Source organism: Thunnus maccoyii, chromosome 21 (genome assembly GCF_910596095.1).
Source record: "Thunnus maccoyii chromosome 21, fThuMac1.1, whole genome shotgun sequence".
In the NCBI taxonomy this organism is placed as follows: Eukaryota; Metazoa; Chordata; class Actinopteri; order Scombriformes; family Scombridae; genus Thunnus; species Thunnus maccoyii.
This window is the reverse complement of record NC_056553.1, coordinates 11,900,166-11,909,819: the sequence shown is the minus strand read 5'-3', so window position 1 is coordinate 11,909,819 and position 9,654 is coordinate 11,900,166. Positions and strand designations below refer to the sequence as shown.

Sequence of the window (9,654 nt, the reverse complement as noted above, 5' to 3'; positions counted from 1 at the left end):
TCAGGACGGATTTGTTCAGGAAAGAAACGTCTTTGGTGCTGCTGTTGTTCCTAAACTCTGCTAAGGTGCTGCTGCTCCACTTCACCAAGGTAGGAACTTGCTGCTTGTGCTGATATAGTATATTGCGAGGTGATATCTTGGCTCTGTTCAGATGGTGTTTGTGTGCATGGCTGACTTACTGCTGGTTGTTTGTGGCCTATGTCTTGGCCTTTGTTGCTGCTGCCCTCTCTACCTGTATGCAGTGTTTGCCATGGTGGCTGCATATGTTGCCCTTGCAGAGCTTGTTTTTCATTCATTACATGTGATTTTGGATGTTTTCATGCAGCTGATTTGCATGTTGATGAATATGAATACTCATGTTTGAGTATTATGAATGTTATTGGCTAAACTGGTGTTGCAGCATGTTTCTGTCAAGGTGGTGGTTGTTGTTGTTGTTTTGGGGATTATAACTCTAATAATAATCTCTATTTATAGAGCACATTTCTAAACCCATGTTACAAAATGCTTTACATAAGGCAACAACTTCAAAACAGGCAGATCATAAAAACAGAAACAAATCATACAGATGACAGCAGATCATAAAAACAAAATAAGCAAATAAAACAAAACCAATTACACTGTTGCCATGCAAAAGGACAGTCAATAACAATCAAGTCAAATCAGGAAAAGCTCTCCAATAAAAGTATGTTTTAAGAAAGGATTTAAAACAGGTCACCGATTTCCTCAGGCAGCCCGTTCCATAGCTTCGGGGCTCTGACTGCAAATGTTCTGTCACCTCTAGTTTTCAGCCGCGTCTCAGGAACAGATAAATGACCTCTGCCCGAGGATCTCAGGTCACGTACTGGCATGTATGTGACTTTTAACGTCATCAATGAAGAGAAATGTCCTCCCCTCCTCCTAGTAACATCTCTGTACTCCCTCATGGCAGGGTTTTACAGCTCTGATCAGACCGGCTGTGATTGGGAACTGCAGCGTGACATCGGGTTGAGTTTCTCCAAAAGTTGACTCTGGATCAACTTTCCGGCCACAGGCTCGTGCGGCACTGCTGTGGCCAAAACCCCCTGCAGCCTGAATGCACTACCCCCATTCAAATGAATGTGAGGACTAGCGTTTTCAGCGCACTGCCTGATTTGGTCTGTACACGGCCTAAGAGGTCACACGAGCCTTAAGAGTCAACAGTAAGATCTTAAAATGAATTCTAAAACATACTGGGAGCCAGTGCAAGGAGGCCAAAACAGGCGTCATATGGTCATTTCTCTTGGATCTTGTTAAAAGTCTGGCAGCTGAGTTCTGTGCAATCTGGAGCCAATTAATAGATTTTTTTGGTTGAGGCAGGTGAACAGGTTGTTGCAATAGTTGAGGTGTGAGGAGATGAAGGTGTGTAAAATGGTCTTTGTGTCATTGAAAGATAAAATAGATCGTACTTTGAAAATATATCTAAGATGATGAAGACTGCACAAGTTTTGTAGGTTGCTTCTCAAAGCTTAAGTTGCTATCAAACCAAACGCCAAGATTCTTTGCATCAGGTTCCAACAGGGAACCAGTAGATGGTAAAATTTGTTTTGCTTTGTGCTGGAAGCCAATTACTACAATCTCTGTTTTGCTTGAGTTAAGTTGCAGAAAATGTTGAGACATCCACCTTTTGACATCACATAGTCATGTAGTGAACTCAACATCAGGATTAGAGACTCTAACGGGCAGGAAGCCTACATCTGCGTGTCATCGGCATAACAATGAAAGGAAATACCGTGTCTATGGATAATATGTCCCAAGGGAAGCATGTACAGAAAAAATAAAATTGGTCCCAAAAGTGACCCCTGAGGGACACCATACTTGACAGGAGCAAACGATGACATGTGGTTATTAATGGAGACACAAAACCTCCTGTTTGAGAGGTATGAAGGGAACCATTTTAAAGCTGTACCAGATATTCCTACCCAGTGCCTCAGCCTGTTTAACAGAATGACGTGTTCGTCTGTGTCAATGACAGAGCTAAGGTCCAGAAGAACAAGCACATCCAGCGTCAGCAGTGATTGAAAGGTTATTGGTCACCCTGAGAGGGGCATACAACCATTAGATGAAGAACTAATAAAAACTGACAGCAGACTGGGCCCAATAGATTCAATGACTTTAAGACATTGTGGGTATTACATCAACTAGACCGGAAGACACTTTCATAGAAGAGAGTATCTCTAAAAGCTCAGACAAGGAAATGGGAGAAAAATGATTAAGTGTTCTGTGGTGGGTGATGGACATTAGAGTATGTGCCATTAGGGGTAACAGAACATCGGATGGACTCTACTTTATCAATGAAGTAAGATAAAAACTTTTCACAGACAGGATCACTTTCAGTTGGAGCACAAGGAGGGGTCGGATTTACCAGCTGATCAACAGTCTTAAATAAAAATATGAAGTTATGCCGATGGGCAGAGATAAATTCAGAGAAGTATTGTGCTCTTGCATTCTTTACCATATTATTGTAGTGGAGTAATAACTCCTTCATAGCCTCATAGTGTACTTGGAGACCTGATTTCTTCCATTTCTGCTCTGCTCTCCTACACTCAGACTTACAGCTACTAATATTATGATTTATCCAAAGCTGCTTTCTTTTTCTAGGCTTTGACCTGACTTTAAGAGGAGCAATTTATTCAATATGGACAGACAGACGGAGTTAAAACAGTCTGTTGGTATGATGGTGCTCAGACAGGAGTGAGCTATGATTATTTAAAAGTGTACAGAACCTTGAGACACTTTGTTCATTAAAAATGTGAGAGCACGTAGGGTGAGGTTGGACAGTGTTAATGCTATATTTCACAGGTAAAAACTATGCATTTATGGTCTGATACAGTGGGAACTCTCACAACCTTGGTGTTAACAAGGTCTAAGGTATGGCCATGGTTATGTGTTGGTCTATAAGTGCACTGTTCAAGGTTAAAACATGTAATGATGTATAAAATATCAGCAGTGTGAATGTTTGAGGAGTAATCAACATGGATGTTAAAATCACCACATTTAGAGGATGCAAACATTAGGTATTGTAACTGTCTTGCAAACAGCCCATTTGAATCTGCTTCTGTTCTGTTATATCAAGCTAAACATGGCTTTTGTCACACATTTAGTAAGAAACATCACATTTTCAACACACACCCCACATTCCAATTGAGTGAGTTTGTGACCACTTGCTTTTTTTCCCCCCTCCTATCATAATTTCAACCACTGACCTCCTGTTTTGTGGTTTATGCTGCTGCTCAGCTCTAGTTATCTGTACCTTAATCTTACATCCATGTCCTATACTGCTTATCTGTGCTGCATGACATTCTTGAGAACAAATTGCATCTATCCAATTTGTTGCTCTGCTCTTCTACTGTGCTGCTTAAACTGTGCTTTCAAACGGCTGCAAAAAGTCGCTACTACTCTTGCTGCTCATTTAGCTTTCTATAAGTCCAGCCTTCCCCTTTTGAGGAAAGTTTATTATCGTTGCTCCGCTATCCCTGCTGTGCTGAACTTGGTGAACGTTTGTGGTGAGTGACAAGGTCAGAGTCGTCTAGATGTCAAATATCAACTCTAATCTGTATTTGTACACCAAGTATTACATTTTGGAGCATATAAATAACCGGTATTACTGAAGACAGGCAGACTTTTCCTTAAAACTGTTAACGCTTTAATGTTTTGAGTATGGTATTTATTGATACATTCTTGTTAAGTGAAGACAAACTTGCTCACATAGAAATAGATGTAAATTAAGGCATTTATCAGCTTAATTAGACACCTAATTAACATAAATGCTTATGTTTAAAATATTGCAGTAATTATGGTGTTACATTAAGAACATACAAGCCTCTTGTTTAAGACTGATGTTCATCGGGGAAGCCTAGTAGTTCACTTGACAGTGGCATATACTAACTGATTTGCATTTGGTCTGGGGGTGTTAAAGGCTATAATATATAATCCTGATGGTGTTTTTATAGTGTAGATAATGTGACAGGAAGGCTGGACTCCAGTAAGCCACCAGGACACCTTATAACATGTATTTCATCTAACGGAAACTCAGATAGACATAACAAACATCCATCTACACAGAGCTAATTCCTGGGCTCCTGACACTTCTACACATCCAGCTCTACTTACATCACCCCCGGATGGGCCACAAGGGACCCGTCCAATGTGACTTTAACAAACCTTTTATTTTCTCAGTGTGCTGTATAGGTGTCAGGGACACTTCTAGCACCATCCCACAGATGCAGCCAAGGCTCAGAAAATATTTACTGCATCTCTCACACTGAATGGACCTGCCTTGTTAGGGTTGTTGCCTGCGTGACTCAAAAAACTGTGCTCGTGTGAGAGGACAAAAGTGACGTAGACAAAGAGTAACAGAACAGAAAGTGTGTTTTGCCTCATCAGCTGCGTTTTTTGGTTTTTTGTAAGGAGTCAGTAATATGTGTACAACCTGTATACACACTGGTTTTTGACTGACCTTTGCCCTTGACTTTTCAATTTCTGCTTAACGTCACGGAAATCACTGACCCAGAGGTTGACCCAGGAGATGTAAAATTATGTGACCGCCACACTCCTCTAGATTGGAGTGAAAGAGCAGATATATCAAAGACAACAAATCTTTTGCACAAACAGGAAGCGTCCAAGAGACTGGGGGGTGGTGGGGTGGTGGGAAGGCCTTTAACAGGCCTCTAAGAGCCACATTGTTTAGGTCTGGGCTCCCCAAGGTTGCCTTTTTACATCTGCACACAGGGAGGGATGGGAAAATACTGAAGGGGATGCTGAGGGAGGTTTGCTAGTTCCTCTTAAGTGTAACCTCTCGCATGAATATTTTAGGCACTTTATTAGATCTGTTCAAGATAAAAAAAGGCATTTGTGTACTTCCTTCCAGTCCTGTGAGGTTTATCAGGATGACATTTGAATTCAATAAAACAGTGAGCTGTCATGCAGACATGTTTTGCCAGCTTCCTTAAGGTGCTTTCTGTTCAGCCGAAGGAGCATTACAGACTAATGGAGGAGGAGGAAGAAGTAATGTTGCCTTCAAGCAAGGAAGTGAGTGTCTTGCACTCGAGGTTTGATTCTCTTTATGAAAGAGATTTGTCATTAAGACATCTTGGGCACAGATTGTAGTAGCGTAAACAAATAAATTTGTCTGTTATTTCATTCTGTAGTCTGCTGTTTTCTGATCGTTTCACTCGTCAGCAGTGGAAGAGCAAACTCTGTCAGTAAAATGCTCACTTTCATTTTTACTGCTCTTACACTCCTATTGTCCTATTGTATGGTTGTACGCTCTTTTGCTGTATGCTCTTTTGCTGATACTATGTGTTCCTGGAGTCAGCACATGTACATTTTTGGTGTGTGTATATATGCATATGCCCATGTCTTTTATGTGAATTCGTGTGAGTGTGTAAGACAGAGACTTTGCACGCACACAATGGCACACTAAGTGTCTGGAACCAGTTCTTATCCCCAGCCAGCCTTTCCTTATGTAAACAGCATGTGAACAGCATTGAGTTTTCTTTCTCACCCATTGCCCTCTCTCTTCTAAAAGAGCCACAACCATGTCATGGAATATAACCATGGCGCTATTGAAAGACAACCCCAGTTAGATGCCAGAATAAAACTAATAATAAATAACATGTTGAAATTCATGTTCTACAGTGTATGATACTATCTCAGCTTGTACCTACTTCCACTTATACCCCCTCCAACCAAGCCATTATTTTCTGGGTCTGCTGGAGAGTTTTGGTTCAGCTGAGTCAATAGCCCTGGGGGGCCCTCCAGATCGTATAAACACACCCGTCCTCCGGGAAGAGGGTGACTCGCGCCATGCTGGCGATGTTTTGTCATGTCCTCATCTCTGTAGTAACAAACAGATTAGTCTTTTGACAGATGTGTTTGAAGGAAATGGTTCACTCTTTGATGACCCCGTCATGTTACAAATAAACAGGTTTTCTTTTGCCATAACATGACTTATAATTGTACATTATATATTATAAGTATTTGAAACAAATCATGGTTTCTGGTTACAAAAGAGTACCCATAATATCTATGGAATCCACTTTTCCACTCTCCAATCATATGCTTAATGTTTCAAACTAGAGCTGCAAGTAACAATTATTTTCACTATTGATTAATCTGTCGATTAATCATTTAGTTGTTTGGTCTTTAAAATGTCAGAAAATGATGAAAAATCACTCTTTCCCAAAGCCCAAGATGCAACCTAAAATGTCTTGTTTTGTCCTGACCAACAGTTCACAACCCAAACCAGAAAATATTCACATTTTAGGAAGCGGGAACAAGAGAATTTTGTTATTCTTTCTTAAAAAAAACGACTCAATGATTGATCAGTTATTCAAAATAGTTGGCAATTAATTTTCTGTCGATTGACTAATCAATTAATCAACTAATCATTGCAGCTAAGTTTCAAACATTTTTCTATTTTCTCAACATGGTTAAACTTCTCAATCTGAATCCTCACGCACAAACCTGTGGGGCTTCTGAGAAGACATGTGCGTTAGTTTGTACATGTTAGGCCATCTGTTTCTTGCTCTTCCACTGATCAGGAGCACTACTCTGTCCCTGCAAATTCATGGTAATTATGTATAAATATACAGTCAGTAGTTTAATTAATATAGGACTGATTCTTAGTCCATTAAAATTCCTCAATAAATCAGATACATAAACAATTAAATTGCATGTACTCTTCAGAAAATTGGCAAGATTGTTACCCCCCTGAAGTAGGGGGCGTTTCAGGAGGATGAATTTTTTGCTAGTTTGAGCTCATATAATCTGGTTGATTATAAATTAGGACCAGTATCATCATTGGCAATAATATCATAACATATTGTGTCATTGCTGAGAACCTTGGTGACCTCTACAGGCACCTACTTTGCAATTTAGAGTCTGTGTTTTGGGTTTGTGGGAAACATTTGTTTTGAGAAACACATGCAATAATGATACCATTCAAAAATTTTTTCTTTGTTTTCTCGGTAATAATAGCAACCGTTCACCACTAATATTATGATGATGTTATCTTGGGCGTAGTATCCTGTTGAAATGTTTGGCTAATCTCAAGCAGAGAATTCTTTCTGTGATAATACAAGTTAACATTATGGTACAAGTCAGTGGTGACGTGATTATAAAGACGCAATGTCATAGTGAGTTAATAACTGGTTTTTGCCCAAGTTTGAAATACATTACACTTGTCATGTAGTTGCAGCTCTTACTGTCCGCTGATGGGAGAAGATAATGGGAATTACACAAAGCTGTGGGGACTATCAGTCTAGTTTTAGAGGTAGAAAAGGGAGAGCAAGCGTCCTAAGAGAAACAGAGATACTTGAATGTCTGTTATTAATATGCCGTGATGGATATTTTTGTCAATAGTTGGAGGAACCGTGGAGAAGAGTGGATGGAAATCTATAAACATCAGAGAAGAACAAGAACAAGAGGCCATTTGATTATTGCCTTAAATGAAAACCTAGATTATGACTCAGCCCCCATAGTTTGTACAGTAATGAATTCAGTAGAGGTTCGACTAATACATTTTCCTGTAACTCTCTCCCAGATCTTAATCCCCTGTGTGTTATATGCACTATAAACGGAGGCAATAACCTCTTTTGACATTAATATACCATGTTGCTGTAACATCATTTTTAGCTGAGCTCTACGACTGACATTAAGTTCAGACAACATTTTACAATCTGAAAACCAGACTTGCATCTTCGTCATTAGGTTCCTGGATGTTTGCTGCATAATCTGGGACACTGAGTTCACTTGACCTAAAGCACGCAATAGGTCAAGAACTTTGTTCCAGCCAACTCAAAACAGTTCTCTGTCCATCCATCCAGTCCTGTTTTGTGAACTGGTCTGCAGATAACGGGCATGTTAGAAAATACAGTACATATGTTTAGTCATGTCAGTTTTAATTCCTATGATATGGAGATTCAATAGTGTGATTTCCTGATGTGTCTGCCTACTTTTTCTACTGGAGACAAGAAGTTTCTGTAAGGCTTCGGCTGTCCATTCCCATCATTTCTGCTGAGGTGGCCTTGCTTGTCTTGGCCCTGTTTTTAAAGGAGTGCCAGTAAGTGGATGGCACCAAGGTCTTGTAATCAGCAAGTCCCTGGGAAGGAGGCACTCATGCTGGTTTCTAATTTGTTTTCTGTTCTGTTGTTTGTATTTGGATACTTGTAGACAGTGAAATGACAGTTGGAACATATTTAGCTTCTTCAATATGACGTATTTCCAAGTGAATAAATGGATTCAGACTATGTGGGCATGGGGTAATTTCAGGAGAGATGTGAGCATATTGTTCAGAGATTTTATTTGATTGCTCGAAAATCAGAGTAACATGGAGTCTCTGGAGAACAGCGAGAACTGGATACTAACCTTTAGTGAGTTGTAGAGGACTATTGGCTTCCACCAGGACCTTCCTCACCTGCATTTTTGGATCAGAAGGTGAGCCACGTAGACCACAACCATGACGGCATTTTGGAAATGTAAATAAGGTTGTTTTTGAGGGAATGGCAGTGTTGGCAGTTCAGTCAGTCTACCCACCACTTTGGTGCTACTGGGTGGATAAGTGCAATGAAATGTGGTACACATATCCAAAGCTTTAAAAGTAAGAGTGCTATTTAATCAAATTCCCAGATATTTATTATACTGGACAACTTCAATTTAAGTATCATTATGTGTGTAGAGATGGAGTTATATGATAAATCATGCACTCCAGATGAAATAAATCACATGTACATATCGTCTAAACAAAGTAAAACCCCAGTTATTGCTAAACATATTGGATTATGTCCGGTGCTTTTGATGAACAACTTGGTCAAAGGTTGGGAATAAAGCCAAGGAATTCCACAACTAGAGCCAAAATTACCGAGTGTGTTTTCAGTGGCAACAACCACTTTTTTCCACCTCAACTGACAAATGCATCATGGCAGCATGGCTAATATAAAAGCAGGGACACTCTAATATATTTCATGTATTAAAATAGAAATTAAATATATTAGAATGTCCCTGGAAAAAATGTTTCCAATATTCGATCACAAATAGACAGTGTCTTTTCATATCCTTGCACTCAGTGGTATTAACCTTAAAAGGACGAGATATTCCACTTATTGATACTTCGGCTGGCTCTATTAAACATAATCTCATCAAATAATTACATTATATGTAAATCACTTTTCTCAGCAGCAACTTATAACAGTAGGTGCACAATAGTTCAAGGCTCCTAAATTGGTCATAGATGCATGTACTTTTCCCCTGATAATCAGAGGCATTCAGTGGCCTCTTGGGTGCTTGTACTGTGTGTTTCTGAGGTCAGTTCACCCCTGCTGAGAGAGCTGGAGTGGATGGGAGGAGGAGTAGAGCTAGAGGAAATAACACAGCAGCGGGGTATCTCATGCCAATCAACATACAGCAAAGTGAGAAACATTAGCCAGAAGACTGATGCTTACCGATTTCCCAAGCCTTTGTGGGTTGATGTTTTTACCCTTGAGAGGAGAGAGTGGTTGGCTTGCAGTCTCAGTAGGGTTAGGCCTTGGTTCCATGGGTATTTTGTGCTGCATACTGTAGTTTATCCTCTCATGGTCTCTCTCGCTCTGTCTCATGGACAGAGTTTAGTTCCCATAACTGAGTGTGCTTTGTGTGAGG

General features: G+C 40.0%; 1 protein-coding gene across 11 annotated transcripts in view; it reads left to right on the top strand.

Moving 5' to 3' along the window:
* zic4 (zic family member 4) overlaps positions 1 to 9,654 on the top strand; it is a 110,402-nt gene that overhangs the window by 362 nt on the left and 100,386 nt on the right. For 3 of the 11 annotated variants that reach the window (XR_006093046.1, XR_006093047.1, XR_006093051.1), the window contains exon 1: positions 9 to 89. The gene's annotated coding sequence lies outside the window, so the exon portion shown is untranslated. Of the gene's footprint in view, positions 1 to 4; positions 90 to 9,654 lie in introns of those variants that run through there. The other 8 variants (XR_006093042.1, XR_006093050.1, XR_006093043.1 and 5 more) reach the window with 5 other exon arrangements.